The sequence below is a fragment of the Rhinolophus sinicus genome, chromosome 3, assembly GCF_057876585.1.
Source record: "Rhinolophus sinicus isolate RSI-liver-muscle chromosome 3, RSI-T2T, whole genome shotgun sequence".
In the NCBI taxonomy this organism is placed as follows: domain Eukaryota; kingdom Metazoa; phylum Chordata; class Mammalia; order Chiroptera; family Rhinolophidae; genus Rhinolophus; species Rhinolophus sinicus.
This window is the reverse complement of record NC_142503.1, coordinates 135,713,248-135,740,563: the sequence shown is the minus strand read 5'-3', so window position 1 is coordinate 135,740,563 and position 27,316 is coordinate 135,713,248. Positions and strand designations below refer to the sequence as shown.

Genomic DNA, 27,316 nt, shown 5'->3' with positions numbered 1-27,316 from the left:
TGGTACATTTAATAGTGACATCTCTTAAGTTTCTGGCATTTCTGGAATATATTATAAATAAAATGCTGAAACCCAGATGCCATTTTTATTTCTTCTAACATCTGGGAAGCTAAATCACACAAATCATATAAAGACAAATGTTCTGTTTCAGTAACTTATCAAGCAAATTGGTCTACAGAAACCTTTCATGGCCTCATTTTGGCAGACTCCACTCTTAAGAGACTGCATTATAGTTCCATTCAGAATTACTTCCCAATATTAACCTCAACTGTTCTTTACATAAAATCTTAAGAAATGTGTTTCATATGCTAATGTTCTAGATAACTGACATCTAAGCATTTTAGTTCTAAAACTTTTAAACTAATAATTATTGATGAAATTCTTTATGAAATAGCATGCCTTGCTGACTTCTTAGAAAATTATACTGAATATAACTTAAGCTTGTCTTGGTTATTGTGACTATCAACCGTAGTGCTACATAACAGTTCTGTGCTGCTTAGTGTCTCTATATGTTCTAAGTGATAGGTTGCCAGATGTCACTTCTTGTCATAGTGCTTGTCTGAAATACCGTCCTTGCTTTTTTACTTTACATATTTGTTCTATTGAGGTATACTTTATACACAATAACACATACTGATCTTAAATATACAATTCAACAAATTCTGACGAATGTGCACATTTGCATAACCAATATGATAATCAAGATAAAGAACATTTTCATGACTCAAGAAAATTCCCTTAGGCCTCCTTCCCATCAGATAACCAGGGTTCTGATTTCTAAAATATAAATTAGTTTTGCCTCTTATGGGATTTCATATTAATGGAATCAAACAGAATCACCACTTGTACACTTTATGTCTTGACTTCTTTCACTGATTACGTTGCTGTATTAGTCTTTTTCATAGAGACAGATGTTTTATTTCTCTTAATTACCTAGGAATGAAATTGATGTGTCATAGAGTAGTATGTTTAAACTAATAAACTGTTTTCCAAAGTGGTCGTACCACTATACATTCTTATCAGTAATGTATGATAACTTCAGTTGCTCTGCATCCTTGCCAACATTTGGTGTTTTCAGACTTAAATTTCATCCATTATAGTGAGTATATAGGGGTTACCCATTGTGGTTTTAATATCCATTTCCCTGATGACTCATGATGTTGAGCATCTTCTCATACGTATATTGGCCATTTATCTCTTGATCTTAAGTCTTTTGATTTGTTATTTATTATGCTATCTACTATTACTGATTTTTAGAAGTTCTTTTTATATTCTGGACACAAGTCGTCTGTCAGAGAGCTACACCCTTTTAGAGCTGTATGGTGGTGTGGTTGAGCGAGAAGTCTACAGTCCAACTTTAATAAGTTGGATCCTGGTTCAACAACTTACTAGCAGTATGTCCTTGAGAAGTTACAGAACCTGCCTTTAATAAACGTAAACAATGCCTGACATATAATAAACACTACGTTTATTAATTATTACAACAAAAAATTTTAAATTGAAATAGTTGTCATCCTGGTAATTGAAAACCAGGTAGGACCTGGGAAAGAAAATAAAATTTACATGGTTAACCTCTAATTCTCTATTATTGGGATCAAATAATTCTTTATATAGAAGCTCTGAAAATCTTCAGCTTTACAGGCAACCATTGTATCTAAGCTTTTTATTATTCAGTTATTCAGAGGTTCTAATTCTTGTTTGGGCCCGATTCTTACCAATCTTCAACTCGGAGCACAGCTCAGTGGAGGTGTGTGCCTAAAGGCTGAGCTGATATAAACATCAAATTGGAATCCTCCTCGCGGGATATGTTGGAACAAGTACCTCTACTATAAATAAACATGACATGCATCCCAAGAATCAGAGAAAGCTTATTACAGTGGGAACCAAGCTGGAGAGCTAGAATCAATACTGAATGAAGGGCATTTGGTTTATCAAGAATATAAGTCTAAGGATATACCAGAAGCATAGCTCATAACTTAGACATACTAGCTTTAGAATAAATGTTTGTGAACTCAGCTCATTCATTTAAAGCTCAACACATTTAAAGTTCAGTGGAGTTACAAAGTCACAAAGGTAGAAGTGGGTCAAAACCTACATTCAAGTTCCCAATAACCATTTGTCTATTTTATTATAGGATCCTGATTCTTTCTTCTCATCTAATTATGTAGTAAACTGTGAAATTTAAGAACTTTATACTGGATTCTGTAAGACGTGGAGTATCCAAGGAGTAAAATACCCAATTTAGAAGCTCAGGGTATATTTTGACTTCAGAATATGGGAGTATTAGTTATCCTCTTTAGGGCATAGACTCTTATTTCATCATCTTTGAATTTTACTAATTCTCCTTTATAATTTATATAATGCTTCTCAGGCATATCTTGTATTTTAAAAATATTAAAATGTGTATAATATTAAAGAATATATATATACTCTAGTAGTTATTTTAGGAGCTTGAAATTAGGTATTCTCATTTGAGTTTCTTCAAAAATTACTTTAATTAATACTTATATGTTAAAAGTAATTTAAATAAAGAACCCACATTTTAACTGTCTGTGGCTTTACTCAAGATACTATAATTTTTTTGTTATTTTTAACAGTGTATAAATATGCTTTAAACAAAAGTATCCCAAACATAATTCTTCTTGCTGCTCCCAATTTCTTTCATTTTTCCTTCTGCTTTTTACTTTCTGTTCTAGGAAAATCGGATAAAACAAAGTTTTCCTTCCTAGAAGAGTAAGGTTGCTTGATTCATTGTTCACCTTAAGACAACAAAGGAGATTTTAAAGCTGGCCAATAATTTATATCCACTTGTTTTGAAATTTCATGTTTTCAATTACACCAAATATAATTATTTCGCTTATCTATTCATGTCGATCCTTTAGGCTTTAAAGTATTCCAGAAGCTTATGCAAATCTGTATTCCCTCTATTATAGCCCTCATTAGTTTAAAATTTCACAACCCAGCTTTCAACTTCAAGACCTAAGACTGACTACTTACCATAAAATTCTTCAAGTTGTTCAATAATGTGTTTTGTTGTTGTTGTTTTTTGTTGTTTTATTTTTTTACAAACCTTCATTCTTGCCAAGGTTAAGCTTTTCACCTGTGTTTTTATTCTCATAATCTCCCAGCCTTCAAATGTCTTCCTCTCCCAAATAAAAGCAGGGTAATTCTTGTCTAAAACTTGCAACCACTCCCAAAGACTAACGGCAGCTCTTATAAACTTTGTCATACTCTGCCCTGTAGCATAAAATTTGCACTTGTTATCCCTTCCCTTAGATAAAAGTGACTTAAGAGCAAGAAAACAAATCATATAATAAACTATTTTTCCTGATCATGTAAACAATAGAAGCCCATTCTAACAAATGTGGAAAATAAAGAAAAATAATATTTGCCATCATGGAATTGAAATTCAATAATATGTGGGATTTTTACTCTCTCTCGGCATCGTATTTGCTACCTATTAGTCTCTGACACAACAGCCATTTATAATGACAACTTAATGCTTATTGCCAAATTCTCAGAAATTTCACTTTTGATCTTCTTTAAATATGTAGTTGAAAGGTATTTGTTCCCAGTGATTTATCTAAAAAGTCAAAACTGACAATAATTAGTTCTTTAGTATTACTTTCAAAAATACTTAAAACTTTAAAGCTCTATTCTTCACTTTGGCAACGGACTATTTAACAACCACTGTTTCAGCCTAGCTCACTTCATTCTGATGAAATGAAGAGACTCTTATTGTAAAATGTTGCTTGGTTTCGTTTATTTTATTCAAAATCCAAATTGTACTTCAGCTGCTAATCTCTGATCTTACTTGAATAATTATATCAAGTATATCCTTTCATCCACAGTAGAGGAATTAGACAACCAATGTAGAAGTCTAGGCGAGAGGCTTTGTTGGATTGGACTAGTGATAACAATGGACAAAGAGGAAGGGACTGATTTGGATCGATTCTGGAGGAAGAGCCAAGAGGATTTGTGAACAGGGTTATACCTACAAAGTAAGTATTCTAAATTATGTGAAATTCTTAATAGTAACCCTGAGCTTTATTTTCTAGAATTTTCAACTGGTATTTCAATAAAGTTAAGGCAAAAATGAGGACCAAACACAAAGACAAATTTTGCTTGAGTTATACTGACTCACGTAGTTTCTTTTGAAATAGCAATACTATATTATATGATCCAGAATAAATCTAAAGTTGCATTTCATGGATAAATGCAAATTATGGTTACATTTTCAAATTTGCATGTTGGTAAAATATTTCTTATCAAATTAAGGATATAGTTATAGAAAATTTTACAAGCCCTAATACTTTTAACTGTCCAATGTAAAGTGTGCTTGGCTTTAAAAATGGTCTTCTTTTTTTAGTTTCTTTTCTCCCTTTTAGATTCCTCTTGCTCTTTTATTACCAAACCCACTGTATATCCACCGAACTGCCTTCTTGCTTTATTCACTCTTTCTACACTATCCTTAATTTTCAGCTGGTTGTTTGTTCTGTTGATCTGCATAAATTCTTTATATTATAGATACTAATTCTTTGTCAGTTATGTAAATTATAAATATCTTCTTCCAATCTGTAGCTTCTTTCATTTTTTAATGCTGTCTTTTGAAGAATAAAGCTTTTAATTTACCACGGTCAAATGCATTTATTTTCTTTTATTATTTGTGCTGTTAACTTTTTGTTAGATCTCATACATACCTATTTTACATCTTACTAAGAGATAAAACCGGTTTTTTTCTTTTTAAAGTCATTTTAGCAAACAAAATACTCTTATTTTCTGTGAAAGTAAGGAAGTCCCTAAAATCACCTATGTCAGGCAGAGCAAGTATTTGTGTATTTACTGAATTATAGCACACATTACCCTTTTCCATTGCTCAGAAGTTAATAAATCCAATTTGGTCTTTGATTCTCAGCTACATATGTTTTTCTGTTCTCCTGGGCACAGCAAATAGGTCTTCATATGTGTTATATAATGTTGGTGAATTGAAAACTATCACCATGAATTCCTTTTCATATCTCAGGCCCATTTTGTCTAGCATGGATTTGTGGCAGAAAACTTCCCTATCCGATTTCTAAGCTTAATCCAAGTTCTAAACCTTTCTACCCTTCCATGCTTTAAAACTTCCAGGTTTTTGTTTTTTAAACCTTCCTTAATATATTTAACATTACTTCAAATAATGTTCAATTATATCTTCACCAACAAACTGCTAAATTGTTACAATGTTGCCAATATACATCATTTATGTCCTTACCTAAGAAGTTTCCTACCAAAAATGGGTGTTTAATACTTACATAGCTTGAAAGTACAGAAAAAGTTATAACAAGGAGAGACTGTGGGCAGAGATTACTAAGAAAGTTATGATAACAAATTTTACATGGTAAAATATCGTAAAATAGGTATTTATATAGATACTTGTTCATATATAGCACATTGTCACAATATCAAACCTATCTGTAACGGAAGCTAGGAAATGTCTGTATTTCCATGCAACCCTGTACCCATCTAAAAATCGGGAATACTACTACTAAAGAAAGAGTAATCAGCAAGCGCTCTAGCAGAAAGGTAAAAGAAAAAAATTACAAGTAAAACTTAACACCCTGGAACCAAACAGCTATCCAGCATAGAGTCTGGAAGTGGCGTGGGATGGGACAGCAGAAAGACAGGAGAGAAGAGCAGAGAGAAAAGCAAAGGAGAAGTGTTTAAGAAATGTTACGTTTAAGAACAGTCAACTATAACATTATAAACGACCAAAAGGCAATTAGAAATGTATACAAATTTAGGAAACAGATCTGAGAAAAAGCCAGAGCTATGTAAGTAATTTTGTTTTGTATAGTAACAGTTCTTAAATTGAGGTACCAGGGTAATCATTGCTGCCATTGTAATCGTGATTAAAGCTATGGACTATCTTCCATGAAGAAAATTCATATATAGCTAAAAACTCATATTTGAATACAATTTGGGGGTGTTCACAGCCCCTTCCAAGAGGTTCACAAACCTAAGATGAAGAATATTTGATTTAAAGGGCAACACTGCTCTGCAATAGATTTTTAGGTCCTATAGTTTAGAGATTTATCAAGATGATATTTTCTAGCAAATGAGTTACCTGAATGTTGGTTAAGTAGAGTTAAACAATCTCTCAAGTATATAAACCATAAAATTATTACACTCCTAAAGGAACAAAATGTGTTAAATAATATTCAGAAAATGAAAATGATACCAATATCAAGTTAATTAAAGAGGAAAAGAGAAGCAGAAGACAGAAGAAAAAAGTCATGAGACAAGGAATACAGGCCTCTAGAAGCTGGAAAAGACAAAAAAAACAAGGAGTCTTCCCGGATCCTCTACCTGGAAGGAATGCAGCCCTACCTACCAATACCTTAATTTAGCCCAGTGAGAGTATTTGGACCTCTGACTTCAGACTACAACAGCACCAAGACAAAATAGCCCCAAAAACCTAAGAGAGAAAGGGGGGGGGGGGGACAGAGAGAGAGAAAAAGAGAGAGAGATATTTAGAATCCCTTAAGATTTGTTCATCATGAAAGAATTTATAATACTTTTCCATAGAGGAATATTTACAGTAACAAAACATCCTATATTCTCTACAGTAATATTTTAAGTAAACATTACCACCCAACTATTACATGTTATCAGAGACAGGGTATGAGAAGAGGGAAGCATTTAACAGAAGCAGTTTACAATTTATAGTTTTCCTCAGTCACACAGACTTGTTCAAATATAGCCTGGCATTCCAGCCTTCCCCAGATATTATAGAACATGCCACAAATCATGCCGTATGCATGTAATTCTTCTAAAGATGTTAGCTCATTTTACTAAACTTAAAGTGGTGGCTCTGTGGAAGAGTAGACAGCAAATAGGGTCTTGCCAGAAGAAAGCTGGATATTCTCATTTCGGATATACAAAAATAAGCATATCCTGAGAGGAGATATGAACTCAGACGGTAGACAGGCACAGGGGTATGCTTGCACCTTAGCTCAAGATTTTTAGAAAGGAAGAGATCCTTAAAAGGCGTTCCTGGGTGGGAGGGGAAAAATGATTTTCACCCTTTGAAAGCAGGCATAGGTTTGGCAAAGAAGTATTCTTATAGACTCCAAAGTGAATATGGACAATCTCTAAATTACAAGAATTATCTAACTGTATCTCTTACTCTCCAGAAAGTCTTCCCTGACGCCTATTATTAGGTTATTTTCTTCCATCATGTAAAGTGTGAGTAGGAAACTCAAATAGTTGAAACCTGATGGTTAGCTGTGGTTAATGATTCTTATTTAAAGCAAAAAGGGGACACTGTTCCATTTTCCTGAGTTAGATTAGGCACATGACATCCTTGTGTGTACTACTATGTAGTCACGTGAGAAGTTCCTTTCCACCAGGTGGGAAGAGGGATCGCAGCCTATTACTCTTCTTTCTCGGTGTCTTCAGTGAAATTATACTGCTTGGTCTGATCTGTGCTACCAAAGACATTATGAAAAAATTGTGGAGTTATAACTAAGATGAAGTATTGATAATACTCTTCTGACTACTTCAGGGCAATGGCAAGAGCATTCAGTGAGAGATCTCTGCTCTCTCTGGTGAGGGAACAGATGCAGGCAGATTCAGTTGACACTCAGGAGGTAATTCTTTCATCATCAACATTATAAGACGGCTTTTGCTAAGGAAACCAGCAGACTCCCTTCCATTTAGTACCCACACATTTTAAATATGTTGCCAGTTCCTTTCATATGGTTCTGTACCTTATTTAGTATAAGCAAGAAACACTCACTTTTTCAAGTACACCTGGAGGCAAGTATTTAGAGTACAACTTTACCCATGCTGAGAATGCATCTTGGCATTTAATGGCAAGGAACAGAGGAATAACAAGGAGAAACTGGCAACCATGCATATCTAGGATGCCAGTTTTTCAGGGAGCAGGCAAACAAGCCAAGGATGCTAAAAAGATATGGAGTCAGAGGCACTAACCCAAATTAATCTGCAGAATATTCTCCTGAGAAAAAGAGATACCTCCGCATACAGTATTAAAAATCACCAACAACTGAGATTTCTGGATATGGCCAACACTTGAAAATAAGTCCTAGCAGTATTTCCATAAAATAAGCATTTAATAAAATACTTGTATAGTTGAATCTAGGGAGAGAAAAAAGAAAATCAGATGAAGAAGCATGAAGAATGCTGAGCTCTTCTTACAAATACCTACCTAGAGTGCTTTTGGAAAGAAGTAGACAGCACAAGGTGACTTCAACACATAATCAAATGAGAATATAGTCAAATTTTAGGAGACTTCAGTAATGCAGGTACAAAATTACACAATGTTAATGACGCTTCATCCTGTAAAAGGAAGTTTAAAGACTTCTTCTGACAATGCTACGCTAGTCCGGAAATAAAACGTATAATGGCAAATAGCTAATCCTAATTGTGCAATTGTGGGACCTTTGAAAATTTTAGAGTTTTCCTTCCAAATGCAACATAAATGGATTCAATTTTCACTGAAAATTTAATAGCCTACAGCAGTGCTGTCCAAGAGAAATATGATGCAAGCCATGTATGTAATATTTAATTTTCTGGTAGTTAATTTAAGAGTAAGAAGAGTCGGATGGCACTGAAAGTTTCTCTAAGGGCCAATCCCTCAACAGAAATACTAAAAAACTGAGCAAAAATTGTCAGAATCAACTTTGTCAGAACTCTAGAAAATAGTCAAAGGTTTACAGAAACCAAGCAATGATAAATGAAAAGACAACTTCAAAACGGTAGGAAAGCTTTGTGGCACTTTTACTTGTCCTTGATCTAAGCCTAGTCCCCACCTCCGCAAATAGCAGTGGTGTTCAAGATGGCCACCTGTGTTCTCAAGCGTGGGATCCTGGTCCCTGTTCCGGAGACAGCAGAACAGACTTCAGTCTCAGACAACTGTGTCTGCAGTTATGCGAAGGACTCACACGAGGCGCTTGTGCTCCTCAAACACACTGTAAAGCAAACAGCTACAAACAACCAGCTACTTCTGGGGACAAAATATTACAGAGGCCAACAATAGATACACCAAAAATCTGGGAGGAAAAGCTGGGGAGACAATTTCTTTGGGGAATTAGAGTAATCAAAACTGATTTCACCACTGGGGAATTTAGAAAGCCACATGCACACCCAGGGCAGAACACATGTTACGAAAAGATCTGACCCTAAGTTTTCATTTTGGGCTGATTTCTAGGCTCAGTATAAGCAGGAAGTAGAGGGTAAGGCAAGAGTTGTAAATGGCTAAGCACTGAAGGAGTACAGGCATAATCTGCAAAGATGGTAGATTTTTTTCTTTTTTGTTGTTTTTTTTGTTTTTTTTTGTCCTGGTGTTCAAGAAAATCTCTGTCCAAGTACGAGAGGACCACAGGCTAAAGGAAAAGAGACTTCAGAGACCACACATGGCAAAGAATAAAGACTTTACCAAATGGTTTAGAAAAGTAAACAAACAACAACAGCCCACAGCAACAAAAACAAACCCTGAAGAGTGGGAAGTTTCTGATTTCCAGAGTTATCACATTATAATATTCAAACTGTTAAGTTTTTAACAAAAAACTATGAAGCATGAAAAGAAACATGGAAGTGTGGCTCATTCACAGGCTCTGAGGAAGCACAGACATTAGACTTACTAGACAAACATTTTAAATCAACTGTCTTAATTATACTCAAAGATGTAAAGGAAACCAGGAAAACAATGTATGAGCAAACAGAAACTACCAATTAAAAAACAAACAAACAAATAATAAAAAAACAACCAAATAGAAATTCTAGAGCTACTAAGTACAGTAATAGGAATGAAAAATTCATGAGAAGGTGTCAATAGATTTGATAAGGGAGAAGAAACCAGTGAGCTTAAAGATAGGTAAACTGAAATGATCCAGTCTGAGGTATAGAAAAGAAAAATGAAGAAAAATGAAAAGAACATAAGAAATCTGTAGGACACTATCAAACAAACCAACATGTGTAATGGGAAGACTACGAAGGAGAGAAAAGAAAGAGGCAGAAAGAATATTTGAATAAGGGCCAAAAAACTTTCCCTATTTGATAAAAGACATAAATCTACACATTTAAGAAGTTAAGTTCGGGGGCAGCCAGGTGGCTCAGTTGGTTAGAGCGCGAGCTCTTAACAACGAGGTTGCCGGTTCAATTCCCGCATGGGATGGTGGGCTGCACCTCCTGCAACTAAAGATGGAAAATGGCGGCTGGACTTGGAGCTGAGCTGCGCCCTCCACAGCTAGACAATATCTTGGAGCTGAAGGACCGTGGAGAAACACACTGTTCCCCAATATTCCACAATTTAAAAAAAAAAAAAAAGTTAAACTCAAAAAAAAATAGAGAAATCAAGACACATAAATAATCAAGTTGTTGAACAACAAAAACAAAGAATCTTGAATGCAGCAAGAGAAAAGCTACTCATCATATATGAGGGATTCTTAATAAAATTAAGAGCCAATTTCTCATAGAAAACAAGGGAGGCCAGAGGCAGTAAGATGACATATTTAAAGTGCTGAATGGAAAAAAAACTGTCAACCAAGAACTATATACAGCAAAACTATCCTTCAAAAATCCTTCAAAAATGAAGGAGAAATTAAGACATTCTCAAATAACTGAAAAGCTATGGGAGTTTGCCCCTAGTGGATCGGCTCTACAAGGAGTGATAAAATGAAAGGACACTAGCCAGTAATTCAAAGCCACATGAAGAAATAAATAACTCTGGTAAGGGTTACTACATAGGTAAATATAAAGCCATTATATTAATGTATTTTGGGTTGGTAACTTCTCTTTTTCCAATAATTATAAATCTACATTAATAGGCACATTAATGTATAAAGACGTAATTTGTGTCAATAACAACATAAAAGGGAGTAGAGAGCTACATAGGACCAGAAGTTTTACATCCTATTAAAGCTATGCTAATATCAATTTAAACTAAGTTGTTATAAATGTAAGATGTTTATTATAATCCCCATGGTAACCAATGAGAAAGTACTATATAAGAAATTAGAAGAGAATTAAAAATACACTACAAAAAATCAAATGCACAAAAAGGGGAAGCAATGGAGGAAATAAATAACAGAAAAAGTATAAAACATACAGAAAACAGCAAAATGGCAAAAGTACTTCATTATCAGTAATGACTTTAGGTTAAGTGGATTAAACTCTCCAATCGAAAGGCAGAGACTGGCAGAAAGGATTGAAATAAAAAATGAACCAACTACATGCTGTCTATAAGAGATTCACTTTACATTCAACACCACAAACAGGTTGAAAATGAAAGGGTAGAAAAAGATATTCCATGAAACAATAACCAAAAGAGAGCTGGGCTGATACAGTATTAATACAAGAGAAAACAGTCTTACTTAAAGTAAAAAATTGTTAGAGACAAAGGCCATTCATTATATATTTATAAAAGGGTCAATTCAACAAGAAGATGTAACAATCATAAGCATATATGAACCAAACAGCACAGTCCCAATCTATGTGAAGTAAAAACTGACAAAACTGAAGAGAAAAGTAAGTAGATCTATAATAACAGTTGAACCTTTCAGTACCACACTTTTAATAACGAATATAACATCTATTTTTTAAAAAGAATGAGGTATTGATATGTTACAATGTAGAACCTCACAAAATATTATACTAAATGAAAGAAGCCACACTCAAAAGGTCACATATTATATGATTCCACTTATATGAAATATCCAGAATAGGTAAATCCACAGACAGAAAACAGATTGGTGGTTGCCGGAGGATGGGGGTCGTGGGGAGTAACTGCTTAATGGATATGGATGTTTTTTTTCCCCGTTTTTTAGGGTGATAAAAGTATTTTGGAACTAGATAGAGATAGTGGTTGCACAACACTGTGAATGTACTAAATGCCACTAAATGTAGACTTTAAAATGGTTAAATTTGATAAATGGTTAAATTTGTGTATTTTACCTCAACTTTTTAAAAAGTGAAATTAATATTAATAGTATATTTTAATTAATCCAATACATACAACATATCATTTAAACAGATAATATAAAATGAGATATTTTACTTTTTTTCATACCAAGTCTTTGAAATTTGGTGCACATTTTACATATATAACATGTGCCAATTCTGACTAGTGCTTGACAGTCACATGTAGCTAACAGCTACCATACTGGACAGGGACTCTTACACAGATTATAAAAATACGTTGTCAGGTAAGCTTACTTTGAAAGAAGACATTCTTAAAATTTGGAATGCTCACTTTCTATCAGACAACACTTGCAGCTAATACGCGATGCCTTCTCTTTTTTAATAAACTAAACTACCCACTTAACAAATAAATAACTGCATATTCCTACTTTTGATCGTATTTTCTCTCCTGGAATGCTCTTTACATTTATGGAAAAGACCCACATTTAATTCTCATCTTGGAGGCTACTGGGCTTCTCCTTCTGGTGAATTCAATGTATTTATCATCTGTATTTTCCATCAGGCAGTTATTAACCCGTATGATCCCTCTAACACTACCTTCTATTTATTTAATTTCAAACTTCTCCCATATGCCACACCTTAAACTTCCCTGTACTACCCACTGCCTCACATGCAGCAAGAACTTAACATTCAGTATTTACCTGTTCCATCACAATTCTCTCCCTACTACAACTAATGAATAATAGTTCATATGTAGGTAATGATAATACCAAAAGGATGTCTGCAACATCCCCCTCAATGGGCATCCCTCTCAATCAGCTGAACTAAGTGAAGTCCACAAAACCTGAATTAGGCTACTTAGCATCCTTAACTCAAAAAACAGGACAGGAAACACAGCAGGGCAACATCAAGACTTCTCTTCAGTGGGAGTCCTCACAGCAACTTAGGGGCTCGGCTGTTCGTTAGCTCCTTAACTGGTAGTTCAGTTATGAAGGAATAAAACCCCATGGGTATAAAATCTTAAGTATATGGAATCCCTGCAGAGGCTTAAAAGCCCACATTCCATATAGGAACTAATATATCTCATAACAGTCCCACGGACGTAATTTCTTGAAGTCTTGGCAAGGAGTATACCCAGGTAAAAGACTACACCACGCTCAGGTCAGACCAGAGCTCTGATTTTTGTCTGTGTATATAGCAGTCCTCCTCCACATTACCTGCAGCTTGGCTTTCTGAGGTGTTACCGGCAGTCAACTGCCGTCTGAAAATATTAAATGGAAAATTCCATAAGTGAACAATTCATAAATTTTACATTGTGCACTGCTGTGAGTAGTGTGATGAAATATCACACTGTTCCACTCCGTCCCACCCAGGATGTGAATCATCCCTTTGCCCAGTGACACTTACTGGCCATCTCTGTTACCAGATTAGACTATCTCGGTATCGCAGTGCTGGTGTTCAAGTAACCCTTACCTTATTGTCATAATTGCTCTATTTTATTATTAGTTATTAGTATAATTTCTTTCTGTGCCTAACTTACAAATTAAACTTTATCATGGGCATGTATGTGTAGGGAAAAAAACATAGTATACATAAGATTTGGTAACCACTATTTGTGGTTTCTGGCATCCACTGGCGGGGGGTGGGTGTCTTAAAATGTATCCCCCATGGAAAAGGGGGAACTACCGTAGGTCACTGACAATCCTCCCAAGTCCAGATGCCGTGTACAAGTCAGCAATGTTGCCTAATGACTCAACTGACATTCTATCTTCATCAGGATTCCAGAGAACCAGAGACTTAAAAGTTAACCCAAAGTCATTTTTCCATAAAGAAGAATGGACTTGGTTAAGTCTTTATTATGATCTGAAACAGAGTAACAACTAAATAGATGGGCACACATTTACATACACATCTTACTTAAAGGCATGCTTGCTTGTTGTAATTCATTTTATTAATATCAGCTAAATATTGATATTGCCTGATTAGATTTCGTTTATTCATTATAATACTCTGTGTAAGAATAAAAGAGCATTTCTTTAATTATCTGAGTTGTAAATCTGAAAAGAAATGCTGCTTTTAACAAATAAGATATCCTCCAATAACATATCACCTAAAATGTCACTGAGGGGTAGAAAAGAATTCTAGCAGCATTTTATTTAAAAAGGACTTTGATAGAACATTTTGAAACATCAAATATGTATCTGGAGTTGAGACAGAGCAGGTGAGAGAGTTTACAAGACCTGCCCGCCGATTTGTGCTTACACAGACTTAGTTAAAAGTGGAAAGGCAGGACATAAGCACCCCTGAATCAAGCCTTCTGAGGAGCGAGTCTCGGCAGCTGCCAATTAACCAAAAGCACATGGATCGCTTTTGGGGATCAAAACAAAGACACTCTTGGTAACATTTCTGCAGTATGACTAAAATAACTAACAAGATTTAGTTTCAGTGCTAGTTTTTCTTAGTGAGATTTCCTTACCTCTCAATTTTTCCTGACCCAATTACATACATTGTAAGTGACAGAGCACAGAATCAAACGTACGTTTGAATAGAAAGCTGATGTTCTTTATCACCATTACAACCAAGCAAATGCATGGTTGATATAACTCACGGATAAAAATTAGTATTCACATTTATGTGCATTCATCCACTCAGAAATAAATGATTTTATCTCATTCTTCAGTCCCAAGAGGCTGTTGGATGGCTGTAGAGGAAGTAAAAAAGCAATCTCTCTTGCATATGTACACGCACACACACCCCTGCATGGCTGTGGGCACGATATACACATGTCAATGGAAAACTTGGCGGGACCCGGCTTATTAAGAGACTGAAGTATACCAACCATCCTTCAAACCAAAAGGATTTGAATTTTAAATAAAACTGACTTCATTTTAAAGTTGGTTCTGGTTGTTTCCTTATTAAACTCCTCCACCCCATTAGCTCTGGGCACACAAAATCCTGACAGTCAAGCAGACAGTGCCTGTTCTCTGATTTCAAAAGTCCTGGAATTAAGCCTCATTGTCGCTGATTTGTCTGGAGTGGGTTACTGGATAATCCCTGAACCAATCACACCCAGTTTCAAACCAAAAGGCCTGAACATGAAGAAGGGATGATTTCCCAAAGAAAAGTAGGGAGCTTTTAACAGAAGAATCAAGGTACGTTTGGATGGACCATGGGAATGGATTTAAGGTAAATAATAATAATAATAATTTAAAGTGGGTGGCACATCAGGAAAGAAGACAAAAGAGTATGCAATATGTTATTCTTGCTTGAGTTGGAAGATTACTGAAGACAACAAAAATGATTTACCCTTAATAGGAACCCTAGTGGTGAAGGCCTTGCACATTCAAAAGGGAACTATTTTAGGCTTCTGGGTAGGGGCGATATCATTAAACTGGTATCTAAGAATAATTATATTGAAAAATAGGATCAGGAAAGCTTGGAATAGTCAGGAAGCAGAGACAAAAAGACAGCTAGAAAGATGCTATTTGAATCGAAATGCTATTTCAGTAATGAAGCCTGGGAAGACAGCAGTATCTTAATAGATAGAACAAGCAGGCAGAATCCTAGATTATTTTAAACAAAACTCATAGACAGAACTAGTCCTATGAAAGCAAGAAAAAGGGGATACAAATAATACAAACATAGCCTCCAAGTTTGTCCGCTTGGAAAGATTCAGTCCAGTGGTGCTGCATATAGTACAAAGGCTTGTAGATAAGAAACTGTCGTTAATCTTAGAATAAGAGTTCAGTTTTCAATGTGGTAAGAAGAACACTTAAAGGAAATACCTAAAAAGCCACTGAGAGCGTAATTCAACAGTCCCTGGCACATAATAGATGTTTGATAAAAAACGAGATGGATTGGATATCCTTTACAAGGCAAATAATATATTATACAGAAAATATCCAAAGATGCAGAAGACAGTCCCTGTTCTCATAAACTCACAATACAACTAACTTGAATAAATAATAAAGGCAATTTTTAATTTTTTAAAACTGCCATTAGAGTTCAGAGGAATAAGTTAATTCTGGTAACGAAAGCTTTAACAGCGAATCAGAAGCCTGTGTAAAAGAAAAGTAGAATATTACAGTAGTACTGACACTGAGCTTTAGGAGAAATACTTCTTTTAAGGAAGAAGAGAGGACTCATTGATAGGGGTTAGAATACTTAGGAGAGGTGAGAAAATTTGAGGAATAAAGTGTAATGAAAGCCAAGACAATGGTTTTGTCTTAAAATGCAAAAGAGAAGCCTAGATTCTTGTATGATTTGAATGCAAAAATACAAATGAATTGATACCAATAAACGTGGAACATTCATGTCTCCAGTAAGAGAATAATTAAAGTAATAATTCAGATTTTGTTAATATTATTTTGTCAAGCCAAATCATTTTAAGTAAGACAGTCTACCTTTTAGAAAGGAATTAATAGCTGTAAATGTTTGAATTTTCTATCCCTTTGCATTTCACAGAAGATTCAGATTCAACCTATTCTAAATACCTGTAATGTTATTTTAGACCTTAAAGCAGAGGTCAAAACAAACATAAATGAGCAAAGATTACTGCTTTAAGTGATTACAATACTTGTGCTGGGGATTGTGATCATGTAAAAACACTTAACACTCCACATTCCAGCAGCTGCCTTATAAGAATGTAGGCTCAGTATTATAAGTATGTGTTGATTTTTTGGAGAAGCTGGAAATCCTGCCTATGTGAAATCTCCTGATTGCTTAAATACTGGCTCATTTATATGTAAACTAAGGTTTCACCTGCAGTAATCATTGTATCTCAAACAATGTTCTTTAGTTCAACAGAAATATAAATTGGTTTTGTCCGTTTTTACCACTCATTCATGTATCTATTTAATTAGAAAACTACATAAGTAAAAACAGCATATTTTAGGATCTCCTAAATAATGCAAGCAACAAGAAACATCAATTGACAAATTAGTACTTTATCTTTAATTCCTTAAACTAAATGTCACTTTTTAAAATTTCAAAGCGCTGAATACACTTTGCTCTTAAACATTAAATACGAAATTTAAAATCCTAGCAATTTCACTTAATAAAGACCACATAAGTGACCAGGAATCACTACCAAACTTGTTATAGATAAAAATTCCACTAGTTCAGTGATTCCTAAATTCATTTCTGAGGATTAGCTCAATGAGTATTATCTGGAGAACTTTTTAAAAACAGAGATTCCCAAGGTCCACTCCCTGATTCCTAAGGGATGAGTTTTAACAATCCTGTATTTTAAATTTCTGAAGTAGGTCTGACGTGTAGCTGCATTTTGGAATAACCACTTAGAATATCAGTAAACGATAAAACTAATCTTAATTTTGAATAAATTAACAGAAAAGTGATCATTATAAAATTTTATTCAGACTAATTTCTTTCCTATCACTTCAAGCAATTAATAGCGAGTTACTCTAGTCTTGGGATTTAGATAATAATCTTTAAGTTTCAAAGGAAAGCACTAACACAAGAACTCAATAGTCAAAGCTAAAATTTTGATTTAAGACAGCCTAGCAATCTAAAATCTTTTAATAGCTCCTTGACATAATTTATAAGATACACCTACCTCTTCGACTGCCCCTCCTAACCCACGCACTATCTCCAATCGCAAAAGAATTTTTTCCACTCTCTAAACAGTTCCATACACCCCAGGGCCTGTGCACTTCCTATTTCCTTCACTTGAATGCGCCCCTGAGATATTCTATTGGCTGCCTCCTCAAATGGCAGCGAGCATGAATCCTCAAGGTGGATTCACCCAATCTGAACCAGCCGCGACACCCAGCTTCCCTCCACCCTATTCTATCACACTCTGTGTCTTTTCCTGGTTTATTTTCCTCATAATGCTTAAGATTATTGAAATCATCTTACTTAAATTCTTCAGGTATTTACTGTCTGTCTCCTATTAATAGGATTCATGTTTTACGCGAACAGGGCCCTTTTCTTCCTTGCCCATTATTGCATTGAATAGAATGTTATATGAATTGTAGTTAAGTGCTCAATATATGTATTCTTGAGTAAATGAACAGACAAGTATATAAACTCCCAATCTTACTCTGAACTTATTCATGTGACATACCGATGAACCTCTATAAAGACAATAAAAATCTTTTATAAAATTTTAGTCCTAAGCAAGATTAAAATAGGAAAATGTCAGTTCCCCAGCTTCCTCTACCTTCCTACCAGCTCCCTTCCTCATTCCTCTATATCCTTGTGGTCAGATAATTTTTTCTTGCTTTAGGTAAACATAAAAGACCCCAGAAGCAATTCTAATTACCTGGAGAGGTGCAAACAAGTACATTCTTACAACCCAAGCAAAAACCAAGATACATAACTTTTCTCAGTTATGTGTCATTCAGAGAACACTACCTCAGATCTCAGAGTAATTTGCCTTTCTGGGAACCAAGTGCACTCAATCCTAAGAGAGATGAAAGATGAGTAGAGGTAAATTAGAGAGAAGGGGGAAAGTGAAGGAAGGGGAAAAGTAAAGGAAGGGGAAGAAGAATGGTTTTCCGGATAGAAGACTTTTTGTATGCAAAGGGCTCTGATTTCCTCAAGTTCACCCATTCCTTTCTTCAAGGAGCACCCCATCTAAACAGCTTATTAAATAGCATTACAGACAACACAACTAGCAACAACAATGTGCAGTATGAATAAAAATACACAGAAAGAGAAAGGAGCAGAATCTTAAATATAAATTTGATAAACTTAATAAAGTTGGGCTATATTACTTTTACATACTTTGTGTCTCAAGATTCAAATGCTGAAAAGGGAACTAAACTGAGAACCAAAAGGTACTGTCTTAGAAAATCTTTACTACCTTGAACAATGCTTTGAAAAATTTTAAATTCAATACTAGTTCTTGAAAATATTAACATGGTGAAGGCTGTTAAAACTAACTATATATTACCATACCTCAAAGTAAAATACGTGAGCCATTTCTATTACAGTCAGATACAGAACAATACTACTGGGAAGGCTTAAGAAAATTAAAATTATAGTAATATGATTAAAAGAGGAGGGAGGAAGAAAAGAGAAACAAAATATAAATACTAACTAAAAATTACCCTTACTTGCAGATTAAGTAATTGTTTACCTAAAAGGAAACAAGCAAATTTTTTATTAGAAAAATAAGGACTTTTGGTTTCCAGCCTGTAAGAAGCTTGTAAGCCACCAATCTGTGCTAACAAGTAAAAAGCTGAATAAAATTAAGAATCAAGAACGCTTCTTAGATCCATAAGAGAAGTGAAGCCACAGGGCAAACTGCTGCTCCCAAATTGGAGAGACTGGCAAATAAATGTACAGAGAATCAAAACTTACTGGAGCAGAAACCCAAGGGCAGAGATCTCCGTGGGAAACAGTGCCACAGCAGAAAAACAACTGATGAATTGCTGGAGGCTCAGTGTGGACAACTCAGATAAAAACTCCAAGGAGACGCAGTCATCCAAATGTTCCACACTTTTGTGAGTTTTACCAGTTGGAGCTCTACCAACTGCTCACAGTAAATACGGGGGGAAAAACCTCTCATGCTTCCAGAAGGGAAGAGGAAAAGGAAGCATTTTGAAATATATCAGCGCACTCTGTTTCTAACAAAGTTTGCCCTCAGCAGAAATGATTTAACCAGAGCCTAATCTTCTGGAGTTTTATCAGCACCTAACTGATCTAGGGGAAGGGAAATAGCCAATTACAGCCCGCTCCAGCCATCCTGTCCTACCTAGGGATCAGGGGGGTAGAAAAAGCACTTGAAAAGTCCACAATCCAGAGACACATGATCACAAAAAGACTAAGCCCTGAGTAAGTTCTGGAGATCAAATGTACAATAACGTAACTGTAATTAAAAATACTGTATGATATAGTTGAAACTTGCCAACGGGATTATCTTAAGTGTTCTTACAGCACACACAAAAAAGAAAAAATGGTAACTATATGCTGTGGGGGGAGATATTAATCAGTGTGATTGTGGTGATTATTTAACATTGTATATCAAAACATCATGTTGTACACCTTAAGTGTAAACAATTTCTGTCAATCATACCTCAGTAAAGCTGGGGGTAGGTGTGTGTGGGGGAACTAAGACCTAATAAAGCACTTCCCATACCCCTATACTTTGCCACCATATTACTAAAGGCCTATTTACAGAAGTTCTTTTTACCCAGTACATCAAGTCTGACTATCAGGAAAAAAATTACAAGGCATACTAAAAGGCAAAAAAACACAATTTGAAGAGACAGAGCATCAGAATCAACTCAGAAATGACAGAGGTGTAGGAATTATCAAACCAAGAATTTAAAACAACCATGATTAATATGCTAAGGGCTCTAATGGACAAAGTAAATAGTATGCAAGAACAGATGGGCAATGAAAGCACAGATGGATATCCTAAGAAAAAACTAACAAGAAATGTTAGCAATCAAAAACACTGAAACTGAAATGAACGTCTCTGATGGGATCGTTAGTAGACTGGACATGGCTGGGGAAAGTATCTCTGAGCTTGAGGATATCATGATAGAAATTTCCAAAACTAAAAAGCAAAGATAAAAAAGACTGGGAAAAAAACAAAACAAAACAAACCTAAGAACTGTGTGGCAACTAAAAAACGTGCTAACACACTTGTAATGGAATACCAGAAGGAAAAGAGAGAAAGGAACAGAAGAAATACTTAGAAGAAGCACGTCTAACAATTACCCAAATTGATGTTGAGACATCAAACCGCAGACCTAGGAAGCTCAGAGAAACCCAAGCAGGATAAATGCCCCAAACAGTGCACCTAAGCATAATATTTTTCAAACTATACAAATCAAAGATAAAGTATAAATCCTGAAAGAAGCCAGAGGAAAAATACCTTATTTATAAAGAAGTAAAGATAAGCATTACATATGACCACCTCAGAAACCAAGCTAGCAAGCAGAAATTAGAGTAAAATACTTAAAGCGTTAATAGAAAAAAATAAAACCCACCGACCTAGAATTCTATACCCTGCAAAATTATTCTTCCAAAGTGAAGGGGATATAAAGATTTTCTTAGGCAAACAAAAATTGAGGGAATGTGTTGCCAGTAGATCTGTCTTACAAGAAATGTTAACAGAGGTTCTGTAGAGAAAAAAAAAAAAAAAAATCATACAGGTCAGAAACTTGGATTTACATAAAAAAAAGAGAATCAAAGATGAAATAAGTGAAAGTGAAATAAAAACTTTTATTTTTCTTATTCCTAACTGATCTAACAGATAACGGTTTGTTCAAAATAATAACAGTGCATTCATTTATATATGTTTATGTATATGTAAACATTGTATGCATATATGGAACACATAAAATAACACATGGGTCAAAGAAATCTCGAGACATTTTAAAATATTTTGAATTAAATGAAAATTAAAACATAACTTGCTAAAATTTGTGGGATGCTGCAAAAGCAGTGCTTGGAGGAAAATTTAAAGCACTGAATGCATGTATCAGAAAAGGAAAAAAAAATCTAGAATCAATCATCTAAGCTAAGCTACATCTAAGCTACTTTAGCAAAGTAGAAAAAGAACAAATGAAATCCAAAGAAAACAGAAGAGAATAATAAAAATTACAGCAGAAATTAAAAATTTGAATACAGAAAATGAATAGAGAAAATCACAATGCCAAAAGCTGGTTCTTTGAAAAGTTCAAAAAAGTCTACACAAAATAACAGGAAAAGAGAGAAAATACAAATTACCAATATCAGAAATGAAATAGGAGACATTACCAAAAATCTCATGAATGTTAAAAGGATAATAAAAGAATACTACGAACAACTCTATGCCCACAAATTTGATAACCTACACGAAATAGATTGATTCCTTGAAATTGCCAAAACAAGAAGAAATACACAATCTGAAAAGGCCTATACGTCTATTTTAAAAATTGATTAAATAATTAATAACCTTCCAAAGCAGAAAGCACCAGGCTCACTTAAGTTCACTGACGAATGCTCCCAAACATATATGGAAGAACGTATACCAATTCTCTACAATCTCTTTCAGAAAATAGAAACAGAAGAAATACTTCCTAACTCATTTTATGAGGTCAGTGTTACGCTAGTATCAAACCCAGACAAAAACATCACAAGGAAACTACAGACCATATCTTTCATGAACACAGATGCGAAAATCTTAAACAAAATTAATATTTTAATTTTAATTGAATCCAACACTGTGTAAAAAAAAAAATTATACACCACAACCAAGTGAGATTTATCCCAGGTATGCAAAGCTGGTTCACCATTATTAGTAAATAAGCAATTAATGTAATATAATCTATCACATCAATAGGTGATTTTATCAATAGATGCAAACAAGGCATTTAACAAAATCCAACACCCATTTATGATGAAAACTGTAAGTAAACAAGGAATAGATAAGTAACACCTTGATAAAGAATATCTAAAACACCTACAGCTAACATAGTTAATTGTGAGAAACTAGAAACTTTACCACTAAGATGAAGAACAGGACAAGGGAGTTCCCTCTCACTAGTCTTTTCAACAACATATTGGAAGTTTTTGCCAATGCAGTAAAACAAGAAAAAGAAATAAAATGTAGACAGATTTGCCAACACTGTACTTAAATTTCTAGCTAATGAAGTAAGAGAAAATGAAAGGTATCCAAATCAAGAATGAAGAAATAAAACTGTCTTTGTTCACTGATGACATGATCATCTATGTACGAAATCTGAAAGAACTGACATTAAAAACTCCTGGAACTAATAAGCGATTATCGTATAGTTGCAGGATACAAAATATACAAAAGCCAATCACTTTTCTATATTCTAGTAGTGAATGAGTGGAATTTGGAATTAAAAATAATGCTATTTACATTAACACTCCGAAAAATGAAATACTTAGGTTGAAATCTAAAAAAAAATGTGTAAGATCTATAAAAACTATCAATCTCTAATGAAAGAAATCAAAGAACTAAGTAAGTGGAGAGATACTTGATATTCATGAATAGAAAGATTCAATATTGTCAAGATATCAGCTCTTCCCAACTTGATCTATAAATTCAATGAAATTCCAATAAAAATACAGCAAGTTATTTTGTGGATATCAACAAACTGATTCGTAAGTTTATACACAGAGGCAAAAGACCAGAATAGCCAACACAATGCTGAAGAATAATAATAAAGAATAAAGAAGAATAAAGTTAGAGGACTGGCACTACTTAAAGTTACAGTACCCAGATAGCATGGTATTAGCAAAAGAATAGACAAATAGATTAATGGAACAATATGGAGAACTCAAAAATAGACTCACATAGATATAGTCAACTGATCTATCCTTTAACAAAGGCAATACAATGGAGCAAAGATAGTCTTTTCAACAAATGGTGCTGGAATAACTGGACATACACATGCCAAAAAAAAAAAAAAATCCATCTAGACACAGACCTTATGCCCTTCACAAAAATTAATTCAAAACGGATCACAGACTCAAAACACAAAACTATATATTAGCTCCTAGAAAATAACATAGGAGAAAAATCGTTATGACCTTGGGTTCGACAATGACTTTTAAATACAACACCAAAGGCATAATCCACAAAAGAAAGAACTGATGAGTCATACTTCATTAAAATTAAAATTTTCTGCTCTGCAAAAGACACTGTCAAGAGAATGAAAAAATAGGGCACAATCTGGGGAAAAAAATATTTGCAAAAGGTGTATCTGAAAAAGAACTATAATCCAAAATAGAAACAGAATTCTTAACATTCAACAATAAGGAAACAAACAACATGATTAAGAATTAGACAGAAGACATCGACACATCACCAAACAAATGCATAGATGGCAAATAAGCAAGCATATGACAAGAGTCTCCAGATCACATGCCATCTCACTAAACAATGAGATTCCAATGTGCGCTTGTTAACACAGCAAAATAAAGCCACTGACACCAAACGCTTGCTGAGGATGGAGAGCAACAGGAAGGAACTCTCTCACTGCTTGTATTAGGTGGGTGCAAAAGTAATTGTGCTTTTTGCCTTCACGTCTAACCTTTTAAACCACAATTTCTTTTGCATCAACCTAATAGGAAAGCAAAATAGCATGGCTACTTTGGATGACAATTTAGAAATTTCTTACAAAACTAAACATCCTCTTACCTTACAGTACAGAAATAGCACTCCTTGGTATTTACCCAAAGGAGCTGAACACATGTTCACATAAAAACCTGCACATGGATGTTAATGGCAGCTTTATTCATTTTTTTTTTTACAGCTTATAACACAACTTTTATTAGAAAAGTTATACATAACATGGCATCGACTATTCTCAAGAATATTAAACCCAATAAGCAACAAAAACAGACTAACAAAATGTGTAACAAGAAACTAATGCCCTTCCATAATCAAACATTCAATTATACACACTGCCTTTTCACAACGGGAGGAAAACCCATGGTTTACAGGCACATCGTATTGAAAATAAAGCTACAATAGCAATTTTATACAATTACCATTCTCAAGAAAATGAGTACTCATCAAAACAGTAATTACGAGTTCACAAATTTAAAACATTTCACATAATTTTAAATTATTGGATATACATTGAAATATGGGTTTCAAAAGTGATTTTTCTTCCCCACAAAAGTGCTAACACTTAGGCCAGAACTTCCTGTGTCAGTATTTTTGTTTCAAAAGTTAAGACACGTTTTGATAATCATAACAGTCGCATAATTTCTCGTGCTATCTGGCCTGTTAATAATAAAGTCTTTATCTGGATGTGTTTTTCTTCACTTAAATTATAGGAAACTGGACATAGGATTTCTGTTGCAAAGCTATTAAAGTTCCAAACACAGGCGTGTGCACCGTTGGAAAAAGAGGTCAGTGATAAAACTTATAATAAATATCAGAGAAGCTATTAGTTTTTATAGCATTGTCCACTCAAAGGTTAAGTCAACCATGTGTGTTATTTCCCATCAGTATGTCCTAATTGGCATAGCAATTTCTATTTTCATGATCTGAATACTCAAATATATCCAAACATCTTTTTAAAACTTTGATTTATAGCTCCTGGCAAGTTACAAATGTCTTTTAAATTCATTCTACTCTAAAAAGTGGCAGCTTTATTCATAATTGCCAAAACTTGGAAGCAACCAAGACGCCTTTCAGTAAATGAATAGATAAATAAACGGGTACAGTCAGACTATGGAGCATTTTCAGCACTACAAATAAATGAGCTATCAAGCCAGGAAAAAACATGGAGGAACCTTAAATGTACATTGCTAAGTGAAAGAAGCCAGTCTGAAAGGCTACATACTGGATTGTTACAACTATATGACTTTCTGCAAAAGACAAAACTATTGGAAACAGTAAGTAGATCAGCAGTTGCCAGGTGTTTAGTTGGGGAACGATGAGTATTGTTAGGACAGTGAAACTACTCTATATGGCACTATAACGGTGGTACACACTACTGTACGTTTGTCCAAACCTAGAGAATATGGAACATCAAGAGCACATCCTATTATAAGCAATGGACTCTGGGTGGTAATGATATATCAATGTAAGTTCATCAATGTTAATAAATGTCCCACTCTGGTGGGGAATATTGACAACGGTAGAGGCTGCTCAGGTCATATGACTCTTGCTCAGACCCCTAACAAGACGTACATATGAGTATTTCATTCATGGTAAGAGGCCAATTTAGGAGAAATAAAATTATAAAATGTGCATAATATGTCCTTAAAGAAAATCTGGAAAAATTTACAACATGACATCATCGTGGCTATCCCCCAGCAGCAGTTAGAGGTTACCTTTATTTTCCACTTTTATAATCATGAACAACAATAAAACTACCTAAAATGACACTAACAATCCAAGCTCTAATAATAGTCATTTAATAGTAAATATTTATCTAGCACTTACTATCTGCCTAATCTATTTTGGGTATTTGGTTAAAGTTACTGTCTTTAATTCTGATAATAATCCTACAAAATGGTGTTATTCATATTATAGACGAAGAAACTAAAATTTCAAAGGGGTTTAAAGTCACTTGCATCACTTGTAAGTAACTAAGCAAGGATTTAAAACCCATGCTGTTCTAGTTCTGTTCTGCAATTTAAATAGCTATGAAAACAAAGGGAAAAAGTCGCTCTTTACTCCTAGCTTCATTTATGTAAAAGTAAATATTTGGAGAATACATTCTCTATCAATTATTTTTCATTTTTATACAATTTTATATCTAAAATGTAAGCACCCAGCATCTACTGAACAAACAAGATTCCATAATCATGACTCCCCCTCCTGCAAAGAAATAAATCTCAAAACCTGTAATCCTATTTCACAAGGTAAAATGTCCACCTTGACAACATACCCTTTATATAATGCCCAATACCCCTCAACAGCCCCCAACCCTAAAATGTTTAGCAATCCAGTACCCTTGAAGGTACACCTGTACTAAAACTTAGGAGATGCTTTTTAACTATGATCAATACTGGATTTAAATCATTATCATGGTGTTAAACAACAAAGATAGCATACCATAAGGCCCCTACAAACCTACAAACCATGGTCCTTACTTGGAAGAAAAAACAAACAATGGCAAAATAAAAACCATCACCAAACAAATTTTAATCATCATTGAATTATAACCTATAAACTTTCATTTTCAAAAGTTTTAATGAATAAAAGATTACAGTAAAGATGTATAGAAATCATTTCCCATTGATATTGGGAAATAGGCATAGATAAAAATTTTCAAGCGTTTCCAAGGTCTGAAAATGCAAACTATTCTATCACCACGTATCCATCTAAGTAAGGGTAAGTAACTTTTACATGGGACGCACCTGGAATGAATCAAAGATACTATATAGGGCTTCTTGAGCAGAAAAAGGAAATACTGTGTTTCACCAAAAATAAGACCTAGCTGGACCATCAGCTCTAATGCGCCTTTTGGAGCAAAAATTAATATAAGACCCAGTCTTACTTTACTACAACATAAGACTGGGTCTTACATTAATTTTTGCTCCAAGAGACACATTAGAGCTGATGGTCTGGCTAAGTCTTATTTTCGGGGAAACACGGTACTTAATGCACGTAGAGTAAACCCCCACCTATTCCCCCCAAAATGTATTATAATAGAACATGTATGGAATATTATGCGCCATGTATAATCTCAATAATACCAGTGTCCATTGGAATATGACAATTCAGAAAGCATCAAAGGTCAATTACTTAAAACAAGAAGTGAAAGCTTTTTCATTCCATAGGTAGTTTTCATAGATATTCCATAGATAAATTTTAAACAGCCACAAAAACATACCCTCTTTACCCTAAGAACTCATGGTATGTACTAAAGGAGAAGGTATACGGAAATGGGTATCATGCAGTTCAACATAACTGCACGAATATAAACTGAGTATGTGTGCT

At 34.4% G+C, this 27,316-nt stretch overlaps 1 protein-coding gene across 1 annotated transcript in view; it reads right to left on the bottom strand.

The window, feature by feature from the left end:
- Nucleotides 1–27,316, bottom strand: part of SPRED1 (sprouty related EVH1 domain containing 1) — a 115,533-nt gene that overhangs the window by 65,858 nt on the left and 22,359 nt on the right. The gene's annotated exons all lie outside the window — the stretch shown is intronic.